The sequence below is a fragment of the Vombatus ursinus genome, unplaced genomic scaffold (genome assembly GCF_900497805.2).
Source record: "Vombatus ursinus unplaced genomic scaffold, bare-nosed wombat genome assembly UNPS02012602.1, whole genome shotgun sequence".
NCBI classification, from domain to species: domain Eukaryota; kingdom Metazoa; phylum Chordata; class Mammalia; order Diprotodontia; family Vombatidae; genus Vombatus; species Vombatus ursinus.
In genome coordinates, this window is record NW_020952380.1 from 928,679 (window position 1) to 943,737 (window position 15,059).

The window sequence follows — 15,059 nt, forward strand, 5'->3', positions numbered from 1 at the left end:
CATTTTTAGTAGAAAGAGCAATGCAGTTGGGGACAGAAGACTAAGTAATGGCTGAGTGATCTTGGGCAAGTCACTTATATTCCTTCATCTATAAAACTGAATCACTTCATCTATAAAATAGAATCACTGTGGCACACTATTGGCATGAAGATCAAATAAATGATATTTATGTGTAAAGTACCTAGAAACAATAGAAAATATGTCTAAGCATGACCTAGGAAGAAAGAGGGAAGCCACTCTGATATGTCTCTACGGGTGTAAATTCCCTAGACAAAATGTAAATATTTTCCTTGTCTTGAGTTTTCAATTGCCCTCCCAGCCCCCCCCCAATTGTTCTGATAATGACTAAAATTATAAAGGAAATTGGACAGAGAAAAGCAAAGAGAAACTACACAAAGACATGGACTAAGTGAAGCCCCCGAAGAGAGAATTGTGCATCCACAAGTCCTTTCCAAGGAAACCCAGAGCTTTTTCCATGAGACAAGGAAGTAATATTAAATAAAGAAACAGATAGACTGACAGGGATTTGGTGACAAAAAGACAGAACCATCACCACATAAAGACCCAAAGGGAAAATCAGATGGGCATAGCAGATAGTCAAGATTTGAGGGAGAAAAAATGGACCTATTACCTTTGCTGGCAATGTGAGTCACATGTACTATGTAGGTAAGAAAGACCTGAAGGAAGGTGAAAACTGCCAGAGAGGAAATTTGCAGGACTCCTTAGGAACAAGTTCTTTTATAAAGGGGTTAGGGACAAGGTGGAGGAAACCACCAAGGATAGTATTATAAATACTAAGAATTTGAGGGTCCCTTTTAGGCATATTCTAAATTCTGGTGTTCTCAGGGGATACCCAAAGAGTGCTTTTGAGGAATCTTCAAGATTGATTTAAGTTCAAGTGAGTCTAAAGCCTCAGATCTGAGCCCTGGATTACTTAACCATAAAGTACTATGTAGAATCATAGACTGCTAGAGTTTGAAGGGAACTTTAAAATCTTCTAGTCTAACATACTCATTTTACAGATGAGGAAATTGCAGTAGATCCAGAGAGATGAAGCAATTTTCACGAGGTGACAAAGGTGATCCAGGAAATGTGGTGTAATAAAAGGTAGTTTGGTACAATAGAAAAGATTACAAGGACTTGGTGTCACCAGAACTGGGTTTGAGCCCTAACTCTGTTAACCCATGGTGTCTGGCACATAGTATGTGCTTGATAAATTATCTACTTGTGTGGTCATTAACCTCTCTAGGACACAATCTTACCAGCTATCAAATGAATGAGTTGGAACTATACCAACTCTACACCTAAGATTCTCAGTGGAAGAGCTAACATTTGAACCCAGGTCCTCTGACTTCAAATATAATGTTCTTGATATGAAACCTTCCATCTACTTCTGCCCAGGGTCAAAAAATAGTGATGGCATTGAAACTGGAAGTGAAAAGGCCAATCAGCTTTTGGCTCTAGGAGCAACCTGCTTTGTGTCGAAATGAGCAAATTCAAGAAACCCGGGAAAGTGGTGCTGGTCCTGACCATGCAGCATTCTGGGTGCAAAGCCATCATCATCAATAACATTGATGATGGGACCTCCGACAGGCCCCACAGCTATGCCTTGGTGTCAGTTATTGACCACTACCCTCGCAAAGTGACTGCAGCAATGGGCAAAAAGAAGATTGCCAAGAGATCAAAAATCAAGTCCTTTGTGAAAGTTTATAACTACAACCACCTCATGTCTGTGGATAGTCCATTGGACAAAACAGTTGTCAAGGATGTGTTCTGTGACCCTGCACTAAAACGTAAGGTGAAGAGGGAGGCCAAGGTCAAATTTGAGGAAAAGTACAAGACAGACAAAAACAAGTGGTTCTTCCAGAAGCTATGGTTTTAGAACTACTTTGTTGCTCGGTAAATAAAATGTTTATTAAAAGTGAAAAAAGAAAAAGAAAAGACCAATCAGTTCCTGGGGGCAATGGAAAAGAGGAAAAGAGTGAACTAGAATTCAACTCCAAGTATCTCTGAGTTTGCACTAGCAGGAGGTCCTGTTGTCTCATATGCTCTGCTTATCATGGAAATAATACTAAGCCCTCAGCATGAGTCTTCCCACATTCTGCTGTCCATCCAAGTATAAGTTTATTTGGGACTGACCTTCAAATTTGTATCTGCTGCCACACAAGAAGGAGTTTGCTTACCTCAAAGAAAACCTAGAATCACCCTATGATGCAAGTGACTCTACCCTCTCTTCTTGGAGTTTTTACAACCTACATTTTGTTATGTATTATGATATATATTATTAAAGGCCCTGAGAAAACATAAAATTATGGTTTTTTTCCAGTTCTAAACTGAGGAAAGGAATTGCACATCAAAGACCTTGAATATTAGGCCTTTAATAGTTCAAATGAGCATAGGATCATCTACTTGGAAGCGACCATAGAGATTTCATATATTTTAAACCCCTGATTTTATAGATGAGAAAATCAAGTCCCAGAGAGATTAAAGAGGCCATGTTTTAAGGCAGGAAAGGCATCAGATTGGAAATCAAAAGACATGGGTTCTACTCCTACCTCTCACTTAACACCTGTGTGACCTTGGCCAAATCACTTTTCCTTTGGACTTCAGTCACCACATCTATAAAATGGAAGAGATGTCCTTTAAAGTTCTCTACATCTCTAAATCTATTATTCCAAGATTTCTAACTGATCTGCCCAAGGTTACACCAGAAGTATGTAGCAAATCTATGAGCTCTTAGGGTGTAATCCCATTTCCATATTATGTTGCAGAATATCTCTGGGACAAGGGAGTCAATGACATTTTGTAATAGACTCCAATTCACTCTTTAAAGCAGAGATAATCTGCCCTCTTAAAATATGGGATTGTCTATACTTTACCCAAAGCCACTAGTTAAAAGGCAACAATTCACAAAGAGATTCTTGCTCTCCTAGGAGAGATTCTGGTTGTTTCTTTCAGTCTAAGCCTTAGCCCTCCCTTCACTGTCCCTGTAACACTACCCCATACATCTTCATCTATTCTTGTCATCCCCTAGTCTGTTTCTAGCTACAACTCCATTCCTTCTGCTTGATTTGCCTGCTTCAGAAAGGATTCTTGTCCTCCATCTTGCCTCCATTCTGGCCCCTGACTTGTCCAACTCTGACCTCCTTTTGGAACTAATTCAACTAAACATTTATTTAATGCCCATTTTAGAAGACACTAAATACTACTAGGCACAGTGAATACCGACAAAAGTGAAACCATCCCTGTCCTCATAGACACTAGAACAACAGTTCTTAACCTGGGGGTTCGTGGAGATAATAATAACACTCATCTCCCAGGGTTGTTGTAAGCATCGAATGAGTTAATATTTTGTAGAAGTATCTGGTGGCCCAAGGGATACACACAGCAGTACTGACCTTGGAGTCAGGAAGACTTGAGTTCAAATCTGGCCTCAGACACTCATTTAGTTCTGTGACCCTGGGCAAATCACTTAACCTCTGATTGCCTCAGTTCCCTCAACTGTAAAATGAGGGTAATAATAGCACGTAGTTATGAAAGGATCAAAAGAATTAATATTTTAAACGCTTGGCACAGAGTCGGTACTATATAAATGCTTATTCCCTTCCCTTAAAATGCTTATCACAATGTCCAGAACATAGTAAGCACTTAATAAATTCTTGTTCCCTTCCTTTCTTGATTTTTTGTACTTTACATTCCTGTCAAATTGGAACATAGCAATCTATACCCTGCCTTTTGTTCTTCACTCAGGCAGGTTTAGAAACACCCTCCTTCCTCACCTCTACCATTAATAACTACTAGTTTCCTTCAAGAATAAGGTAGGGTGCCATCTTTGTATCTATCTCAAGCACCTAATATGCCTTCAACACGTTATTGTTGTTGTTGGAACAGATTATGATTTTATTGGTAGCACCTGCTCTGCAACTAAGAATATTAGACAGTTGTCTGGGCATTAGGGGGTGAAGTGATTTGCCCAGTGTCACACCGCCAGTATTTGTCAGAGGCAAAACTTGAACTCAGATCTTTCTGACTTTAAGGCCTGCTCTTCATCTGCTATTCCGTGCTGCCTCTTGCTTTACACAGAGGTAGCCAGGTAGGTGGCAAACTGGATAGAGTGCCTGTCTATAGTCAGAAAGACCTGAGATCAAATCCAGTATCAGACACTAGCTATATAATCCTGGGCAAGTCATTTCACCTCTGTCTGCCTCAGTTTCCTCATTCGTAAAATGGGGATAATAATAACACCTACCTCTCAAGGTTGTTGTGTGGACCAAATGAGATAATAATTGTAAAGCACTTAGTACAATGACGGGCTTGCAGTAAGCACCATATAAATGTCGGGTATTATAACCCAATACACACTTAAGAAATATTTCCTTAGTTGAGCGTACTGTGGCACAGGAGATGGGACCAGCAAATGGAGATGGAATGTCAGGTTCTGGGAAGAATTAGTTGTCTGCTTTGGCTGGAATAAGTGCCTGGAGAGTCATATGAAATAAGACTGAAAAGGTTGGTTGGATCTAGGCGGTGTAGGGCCTTCAGTATCAGGCTGAGTGTTCTCTCTTGCCTAAGGCCTTCACTAACTACCCAATGACAACTGTGGCCCTTAGGCCTGAAAGCCTAATTTTTAATGTAAAAATTACCCACATTTGTCAACCTGACCACACTCCCCAATGACCAGACAAAGGTCACAACAAGGTAAATATCTAGCTATACCTTTGGTTCTGTTCTTTTTTGGGGGGGGAGGGGGAGAGTTTAGCACTTAGGCTATTTTTTACACTTTTTGAAAGGAATAAAAAGGAAGAGATTTCATATTCTCTACTTTAAAATAAGTATAGAACCAGACAGAAATGAAAACTCAAGCAAAGGAGCAAGACAAAGGTGTTCCCATTGGGTTCTAGAGTGTGAGTTGCTTCTAATCTCTTCAGGACAGATAAAGGTAAGTAAAATAAGAATCACAGGAATCAGCAAAGTACAGCACTGGATTTGGAGTCAAATGGACCTACGTTCCTGGCTCTGCTCCTTGCCATTTGTTTGAACTTGGAAAAGATATTTTGCTATTCAGTATACTTACCTATAAAACCTGTAACATTTGTACCAACCAAATTCAACCTTGAAATATGCTTCCTAAAAGTGTGTCTGTATATGAACATGCATGAAATGTTTGTTTACGTATGTATATGAGGTAAATTATATGGGGTGTCCCAAAAATCTTCCTGCAATTTTAAGGTCTTAAAGATCAAAACTGCACGAAGACTTTTGGGGGCACTCTGTATTTGACTTTCTATGTCTCTGAATTTCAATTTCCTTCCCTATAAAATGAGGGCTCTAACTCTATGATCCTAACGGAATTTAATCTGGTGATATCTGGGAAAATCAAACTCAGCCATGGCACATACCTCCTACACACAAACAGGAAATTAGAGTTATCTCATTAATATATGGAATTACCCAATGAGAAAACCCCTTTTCTTAATGCAGGTTGGCATTTTCTTTGCAACCTGTAGATTTAGACAGCTGTCTAAAGCACTTAGAGATTGAATGATTTACCCAGGGTCACACAGTCAGGATATGTCAGAAGCAGGACTTTAGAAATATGAAAGTGAACTAAAACCATTTTTTTTTTGTTTTGGGAATTATGTTACATTCCTTGACATAGCTGGAGATATAAAAGCATTAACAAATAGTTACTGATGGTCTCTATCTTTGGCACCTTTCTTTGTCTATATGACACTCACATTCTCCACAAATAAAGGTAATGGTACAGAAAGAGAATCTAGAATAGGCTCTTGCAATTTCTAAGAATCTTCTAAATCACTAATCAGTCATTCTCTCTGTCTCTCTCTGTCTCTCTATCTCTCTCTGTCTCTCTCTCTCTGTGTCTCTGTGTCTCTCTCTGTCTCTCTCTGTCTCTCTCTCTCTGTCTCTCTCTTGCTCTTGCTCTCTCTGTATATGTGTGTGTGTCTCTGTCTGTGTCTCTCTGTCTCTGTCTCTCTCTCCATCTCTGGCTCTGTCTCTCTGTATGTGTGTGTGTGTGTGTGTGTGTGTGTGTGTGTCTCTCTCTCTGTCTCTGTGTGTCTCTCTCTGTCTGTCTATCTCTTTCTGTCTCTGTCTCGGTCTCTCTCTCTCTGCCTCTCCCCACTTTCTCAATTGAAAATGAGGACAATAACACCTGCCCACCTACCCTGCCTACCTCAATAGTTCTGTTGTAAAGATCAAATAAGAGAATGCACTGGAAACTCTCATTATGCAAGTTCAAAGAGTTTTATGTTTTTCAGTTCTTAGTACACTACTTAGTAGATACAGACTTTCAATAAATATTCTTTATCAACCATTCCACATGCCACATCTTGGTCAGTCAATTAGTGGTATTGATAGAGATGTTAGTAGGTTCAGGGGTGCCTATATAGAGCAAAAGAGATTAAACACTAAACTGGACCAGTCACTTTAAAGCCAGGTAGCATGGTAAAGATAAAGATAATCCTTGAGCCAGAGCAGGGATCAGCAAGGTCATTGGGCAGTGTTAGGAAATAAAATCCATAAAGTCAACCAAGTAAAACTCCCAGCAGCCTTTACTCTCAGCACCCAGGAGTAGTAGTTGTTTTGACATTGATCTGAGGGTTTCTACTACCTGTTAAGCATTGACCTATTTGTTTTTTCATCAGGCATACTCATCATCCTCCTTTTTTTGGAAGGATTTGAACTACACATCCCAGTGCTCTATCCACTGTGCAACCTAGCTGCCTTTAAGAAAGGACCTATGAAGGAGGATGCTATTTGTATCCAGAGAAAGAACAGATAAATAGAAGTATGTATAGAATGATTTTACATATACATATGCATATTTGTGTTTAATGGTAGCCCTCCTTAGGGTGGGAGGGGAGGAAAAAGAGGAAAAAAAATTACATGATAAATTCATTATATATTTAAAAGGAATAGCAAGTTCTACATAATAGATTTGAAGTTTCATGTGCAATCATTTTTTATTCTACTTTGTTATGGAAATACTGGTTTTATTTCATAAATCAAAAATAAAATGAATTTTTTTTAAAAAAAAGAAGAGAGAGAACTTCCCACCAGTCACTATAGATGGAAGACCCATTAGCAACAGCTTGTCACCAAGTGGTCTCGCTCTACATATGCTAGAAAAGGTGAAGGTACGACTATCTAGGCTGTACTTGGGGCATGTAAGCAAAGTTGCCACACACAGTGGTACATGTACCCAAGATGAAATCCAGAGTTATGTATTTTTAAAGAAAATGAATGGTCTATATTTTTAAAATCCACATGATCCAAAAAGAAAAAGAAAACTGATAACCTAACATTAAAAAGACTTTTTTTAATTGATAAAAATGCTTGAAGAAACATGCAAAAACTTCGATGGCTTCATTAATACATATACTCCTTCTACCAATGTGGATTGCAACCCTTTTTTAACTTTGTCTCTGACAGTAGCTGCAGCTGAAAAACTTGTCATCCTTTGGCCAAGTGATAAATTTCTTCCAATTCAAGCTGGCTCTTGGACAAAAGTGATATGATCCCTCTCCAGATCCATACTCAAAGACTTTTTAGCTTATAAGACCTGCCAAAGACAATGTGATACAGTAGAAAGAGTGCTGGATTTAGGGTCAGAGGGTTGTACTCTATTATCCTATGAAAGTTCATGCTCCATTGGCTTAGGGTTTCAAGAACATCAACTCCACACCTCAATGAGGTGACTTATTAAGAAATACAAGAGGTTGATAATCTATAAACAGATCATAGACAAAGAGGGACCTCCATGGTCATGAAATCCAACCCCTTCATTTTACAGATGGGGAAAATGAGATCTACATAAGTTAAGTCACTGACAGTAAAGGGATAGCTAAGTCAGATTAGAATTTCTAAATAAGTGATATGTAAATTAACACAAATCTCACAACCTCCCAGGCAATCAACTCTAATTTCTCCCTACTGCTTCTAGTATAAAACACAAACTTGACTGTTTGGCATTCAAAGGTTTTCCCAACCTGATGCCACTCTATCTACCCTCATTGGATGTGACTTCCTTCCCATGCTCTGTGATCAGTCAAATTATTCTTCTCTATGTCCCCCACACAAAAACCCCCACCTCCCCTCTCTATGCACATGCCCTGGCAGTCCACCTTCTGCCTGCTCCATTGCTGGAATGAACTCTTTCACTTCTAGCCCATAGAATCCCTGTTTTCTTTCAAGACATAGTCCAAGCACTATCTTCTACAGGAAGCTCTTCCTGATCCCATCAAGTGCTAATATCTTCCCCCCAAAAGAAACTATCTTGTATTTAACTACTTTATATTTATTCTGTATATACACTTACATGTACTTATTGTCTTCCCCCACAGAATGTAAGACATTATTTCATTCTATATATTTGTACCTCTAGCCCCTGAGCACAGTATCTGACACATAGCAGGCACTTAAATACTTGTTGATCCATTGTTTATTGACAATTAAATGCAAAAGCAGCAGTTCTCTACGGGCAAATCTAATCTGTATACATTCAGTGAATTATTAATCATGTCTAATGCACTCATTTATTTCATGTGTTTATTTCTAGTACCACCATAATAAATACTGAAATAATCCATGTTTGCTGCAGGATTGCAAATCAATTTGATATTTACTTACAAAGATATGGAACATATAAGACAATGTTAAAAGGCTAACAATCATAACTTTGTATTGGACAAATCCTGAGAACTCTGCTTTCTACCTGATGACAGACTCCATAATGCAACTAGATACAACTAGAAAGTGTCAGTCTCAGAAAATACATATGAGATATGTATGAGAAAATAATAATAAAATAATAAATGTCCATTGTATAAGTGAATGAAAATTTCTCTCACAGAAATATTGATTTAGGAATATTTTTTACTGTCTCCAAGAAATAGCCTGGATTCAAAATATTAGGCAAAAGTTATGGAAAATATAGCTCTTCTAGTTTTTTTAAGCCTCTAAGGGGTCAGCTTTTTCCCTCTGAGTGAAGACTTGGGATACACGCAAGAGAGATATAAATTCCTTTTAGTCCACTATGTTTCCCTTATACATAATGAGCTTAACCAAGCGGCCACATTCATTTCACTCACGCTGCCCCCCTTAAATTGTTTTCCACACATAAAACACGTTGTTGCTGTTGCTGCTGCTGCTGCTGCTGCTGCTGCTGCTGCTGCTGGGGTTATTTAGTCATTTTTCAGTCTTGTCCAACTCTTCATGACCTCATTTGAGGTTTTCTTGGCAGAGATAATAAATTGGTTTGCCATTTACTTCTCCAGCTCATTTTACAGATTAGAAAACTGAGGCAAACAGGGTTAAGTGACTTACTTAGAGTCACACAACTAATAAGTATCTGAGGTCAGATTTCAACTCAGGTCTTCCTGACTCCAGACCCAGCATTCTATCTGCTGTGCCACCTAGCTGCCCCAAAACACACTAAAATGTTATTAAAACTTATTAAATGTTATTAGAAGTCCATTCAATCTTCAATCCTCTGCTCTTTTCATGTAATGAAACAGAAGTATGTTAATATTATTTTAAATGTCAGGAGTTCCACTCATTTTTATAATGATAATAGATTCTTTTTGACTTGATTGCTTTTTTTTAAAGTACTTGGAAGTTTTTTTTTTTTAAAAAAAGTATAATTTAGTTCACGCTATCCTAAAAATTAGAGGTTGCTATAAAATAAGACATGTGTCTAAATGTTCTGGTATAGCTCAGCAACCATCACAAAGATATAGACCAGAATCCAATTAAACTTAAAACATATGGCTCCCCCAGTAGCCATTTCTATTAAATTTATATTCATTTCCTGATAAAGATATTAAAATATAAGGGAAATAAATGGTAGCAACCAAAATGTTCTCAATGGTGATTGAGTTCAGGAAGCCAGTTCCAAAGAACACAGGTGTTTCTTTAGAATGAGTGACCAGGCAACTAAAGTTTTACTTCAATGTGTTTCTATCTGGCCAGAAGACTCCAGAGGAGAAAGGGAGGCTGGTGACTCTGCACAGTCCTCCCTCACCCAAATCCAATTCAGTTGCATGTCATGGCATCATCTCCCTGATGTCATGGTTCTCCTTGAGAACAAAGGACAAACAGCAGCAACCTCCAAAGAACTCTTCCTTTGAAGAGTTTCACTGTGGCATGGAGGTGCCATTGAGTACCACTGGAGCCCTCACTGTGGCATGGAGGTGCCATTGAGTACCACTGGAGCCCCTGCTCTGGCATGTCCTACCAAGTATAGATCCAGTGATAGACTGACTATTTAGTGAGACTCATCTTTAACTTGCCTCCAGTGTGATGATTTTTATAGCAACAGAAACTCTTGAATACCATCTAAATCTCAGAGGGTTTGTAATTAGCATTGTTGGTGGGAGAATCCAAACAAAAAGAATCACAAATCTTTGGAGTATGGAAGAATTGAAATTTGTGCAAGTATACATTGAATATTCTCTCTATATGTATGTGTATGAGTGTGTGTGTGTGTGTGTGTGTGTGTGTGTGTAGTTCTGACAAATCATTTCTACCCACCCTTGAAAAACAAAATCCTTCCAAACTTTCCTAATCCTGTAAAATACACACTAGAGTTATAGATGAAAATTTGCACTCATTTGCAGCTAGAATCTACAAGTAGTAGTTGTAAGTCTTTAGAGAAAATTGGTAAACTTCTAGACTTCAACCTCAGGTGATAGAAGAAAAGAATAGGAATGTGTGTAGCTTTACAGACATTGACTCTAACCACATAAACAAAATCACCATCAGCCACCTAAACCTGAGATGGCAACAGAGGTTAATAATAATGCTAATAATATAATTGCTATTTATATAGTATTTAATGATTACAAAGTTTTTTGCACACATAATCTCATTTATTCCTCACTAAAGTCCTGTGGAGTAATTATTATGACTATTATCTCTCATCTCTGACACTCAGTAGCTAAGTGATCATGTATGGTTAACCTCCGTGAACCTCAATCTACTTATCTGTAAAATGGAAATAATGATACCTGAAGTATCCAACTCATGGAATAATTGTGAGGATAAAACGGAATTATGTGATCTTAGAATGTTATGTAAATAGTTATTATTCTTGATATTTGCAGATGAAAAACTAAGGCTCAGTAAGTTTAGATGACTTGCCTGAAGTCACACAGCAGAGCCAAGTTCACGTGCTCATAACACAAGGACAGAACTAGAACCCACACTTTTTTTTTTAATTCTAAGTCCATTGTGCTTTCTACTATACCATTAAATCCTTGAGACAAGTATAAGTTTGTCTCAAGCTTATACTTCTTCACACATTTATATAATGTTTACATAGAATATGTCATTTGATCACGATCCTCAAATATCACACAAACTCTTTGTGCTTCAGATTTAATTATTAATAATAAAAATTTGTTTTGAAAATGTAAATTTTTGTACAGAACAAAATTAAAGTTTATGTAAGACACAGTGTCTGTGTATTCATATCATTTGATGAAATGGAAATGTAGACATTAACCAGTAAATTATATCTACAAAGACAGTGAGACCAGACTGAAGGTCAAATTGGATACTTTGATTTGGTTTAACTGTCTACAACTTGAGCCTTCTTTAACAGGCAGTAATGGCTTAAAAGCAGGTTTAACTTAGTGGAAAGCAGCTTAAATTTGTGTCTTAAATGCAGTTATTCCTTGTAAATCCAGCCTGCAAACTCAGGCTATAGTCACGGATAAAAACCATGAATCCCATTAATTCTACAAAAATTCTATAGCCATCATAGTACACAATGACATGCTAGTTACATTCCTCAATAAAAGAAAAGAACCTAACCAATCTTCTACTAACTTTTCTCTAGGATTCTGGATCATGATACCTCTTTCTTCGTTTCCCATACTCCCTCTTAGTCCATCCTCTCAGGATACTCTTTAACAAAAGCAGCATTCCAGGCTGAGTGACTAACAAAATCAAGTCTGTAAACCAAACATTGCACCAGAGTTTAGTATGTGACAATCCTAGAATCTATAAGGAAAGAATGTTTCTATGCACCACACAACAATCTTGTTTATGTTGTTTCATTATCTTAGACCTGCCCTTCTCAGGAGAGAAGATTGAAATTGTTATAGAAAAGCAATTTTGATTTGATCAGTCTTCATTATGAACTCTACTTAATGAATATCAAAAACAAAGAAATCGATATAGCCCTTGGCCAGTAAGTTTATAATCCTTCATTGTTTGTTTTATTCCTAGAACCTGTTATTCAAGTAGCCGGGCCACCAGAAGAGACAAACATTGACTTCCAACCCAATGAGCGATATTGACCCATATTTTTTTTTTTAATTTTTAAAGTCAAGCTGTCTATTTCTCATTTCTGTCTTTCATCAGAAAAACATAGATTGTGGGTGCCTAGGATTTCATTGATTTAAGGAAATCCTCCTCTCTCATTAGTACCCAAAAAGGAAACTCCTTCTAACAATATAGATCAGTAAATGTTCTGCATCTTATAGTTTCAGAGAATTGCTTGGGCATCGAAAGGTTAATTGACTTCCCTAATGTCACAAGACCAGCATGTGGTTTGGACCCTAGTCTTCCTGATTCTGAGGCCAGAATATTTATCCACTACTCCATGTAACCTTAGAAGAACAAAAACTTCTTCACACATTTATATAATGTTTACATAGAATATGTCAATTGATCACGATCCTCAAATATCACACAACCTCTTTGTGCTTCAGATTTAATTATTAATAATAAAAATTAGTTTTGAAAATGTGAATTTTTGTACAGGACAAAATTAAAATCATGGCATGCATGATTTTAGTACTTTATAATAGTACTAGTAGTAGTATAGTAATATTATAGTATTATAGAAATATTAATAATAGTAATATAATTGCAATTTTAGTATTTTAAAATAGAAATTAGTTAATGGGGCAAGTGATACAGGCAGCTAGCTGGTAGAGCCAATAGAGTGCAAGACTTGAAATCAAGAAAATCTGAGTTCAAACCCCACCTCAGCTGTTACTAGCTATGTGTATCTAGGCAAGTTACTTAACTACTATATGCCTCAGTTTCCTCATCTGTAAAATAGAAATAATAATAGCAACTACCTCACAGGCTTATTGTGAGAATAGAATGAGCTAACATGTAAACCTTAAATCACACCATAAATGTTACCTATCATCATTACTATAAAAAGAGTTCTAGGGACAGCTAGGTGGCACAGTGGATAGAGCACTGGCCCTGGAGTCAGAAGGACCTGAGTTCAAATATGACTTCATATACTTAACACTTACTAGCTGTGTGACCTTGGGCAAGTCACTTAACCCCATTACCTGGCCAAAAAAAAAGAATTCCTGATCAGAGGACCTGGGCTCAAATTCTGACTCTGCTACTTACTGCCCATGTGACCTTAGATAAGTCATTTAACCTTCTTGGCCTCAGTTTTCTTATCTGCAAAATGAAAGGAATAGACTAAATAACTTTTAAGATTCCATCCAGCACTAAATCTATAATCCAGTGCTCATAAAGACTATTGTGGTTTAGCCCTTCTAATTAAAAACAAAACAATTTTGTGTCAAAATGATGCCAAGCATATGTTTACAAAAAAAGTTAATTGTCCTGATGTTTTTAAATACTGTGCAAATGTGTATAACATTTGGAAAATCTTGATAACTTATTGAATTTTAGAGTTCTATAAGTAAATCCATAGGCTGTACCTATAAAAACATAGTAAAATAAGGAGTTGAATAGACTATCAGTACAATTCAAAGGGAAAAAAACCTTCAAAACTTCAATTATCAAAAAAAAATAAAGCAAAAAAAAGGAGTTTGAGGAGTCCTTAATTATCCAGATTATAATCAAAATTCATTTTTCTTTTGCTCCCAAATAGTACAGAATAAGTGTTCTAGAAATCATGCTAAGTCATTTAGGCTTGGAACTCTTATCTTTGGCCCTATGGGGCCTTGCCATAATACTCTACCACTACATCCAGTGGCCTTGTCACAATATTGCCTAGCTTCATCGTCATATCTTCCAGTCTTTCACATCTCGATTTCTCTTATCACCAGCCTTCCTACTTTTTTGCCCTCTAGTCAATACCAAAAGTTGCTGCCATTTTTCACCTCTTTACTCTGGTTGAATCTTCTCGGTTTGAAAGACTTCTAATACATTCCTTTCTTCTAAATCATGGAGACATTTCTGTTATACACCTTGAAAAGTCCTCTCCACCATGTCAAAATGCTAGTCCCTAAATTCCAGCCTCAACCCTAATTATTTACCTTCCTAGGATTTTCCAAAGCTTCATTAGTCATCTTTCTTCCTCTACTTTGCCCATAGTAAGCCTTGTGTGTTCTTCAACATTGATAGTCTCCCTTTCATGTATAAATGCATATCAACTTATTTCTCTTCAAAGAGAAACAATGTTTTTCAGCTACAACTACCCATATCAGTTTCTTACTGCACTAATCTTGTCATTGGACTATTTTTTATAGTTTCTGTCCCAAATGGGGCAAAGTCATTCTTATTTTCTGGTTTGTGCTGATCATCCCAGTTGTAGTAAAAGCCTACATGATTTTATGATCGAGTCAATGTTCTAAGAGTTAGCCATAACAACAATAACATTAGTAGCCACACTTTGTGAATGTTTAAAAGAGGCACATTAAACATTTTTTTAAAGGGGATATTAGTCAGTAAAATCAGTTATGGGTGTATTTACCTTCTACAAAATACAGGAGCATTCGTAATGATTGAGAACTGAATTAAGAGGCAGAAAGAAAACTGACAAAGAATTTCTGTAGCAGCTCTATGGACTGACTTTCAGAGTCTTGAAGTGTAGACTGCTGTGTCAACCACTAATAACAAAGCCTGTCTAAATAAATTGTTTCAACACATACATTTATCCCACAAAAGCAACCACTCAGAAAATAATCATAAATCAAGCCTTATTTATAGTCTATATAACTTAATAAATATATTTCATGATTCTACTTGAAAGAACAAAATACATTATATTGGATCCCGAGGTGCATTACCTTTTCTAGCCAACTAAATGACTT

General features: G+C 37.1%; 1 protein-coding gene and 1 pseudogene across 5 annotated transcripts in view; one reads left to right on the top strand and one right to left on the bottom strand.

Annotated features, from left to right (window-relative positions):
- ESR1 (estrogen receptor 1) overlaps positions 1–15,059 on the bottom strand; it is a 455,293-nt gene that overhangs the window by 277,481 nt on the left and 162,753 nt on the right. The gene's annotated exons all lie outside the window — the stretch shown is intronic.
- On the top strand, positions 1,487–1,882 carry LOC114040010 (annotated as a pseudogene).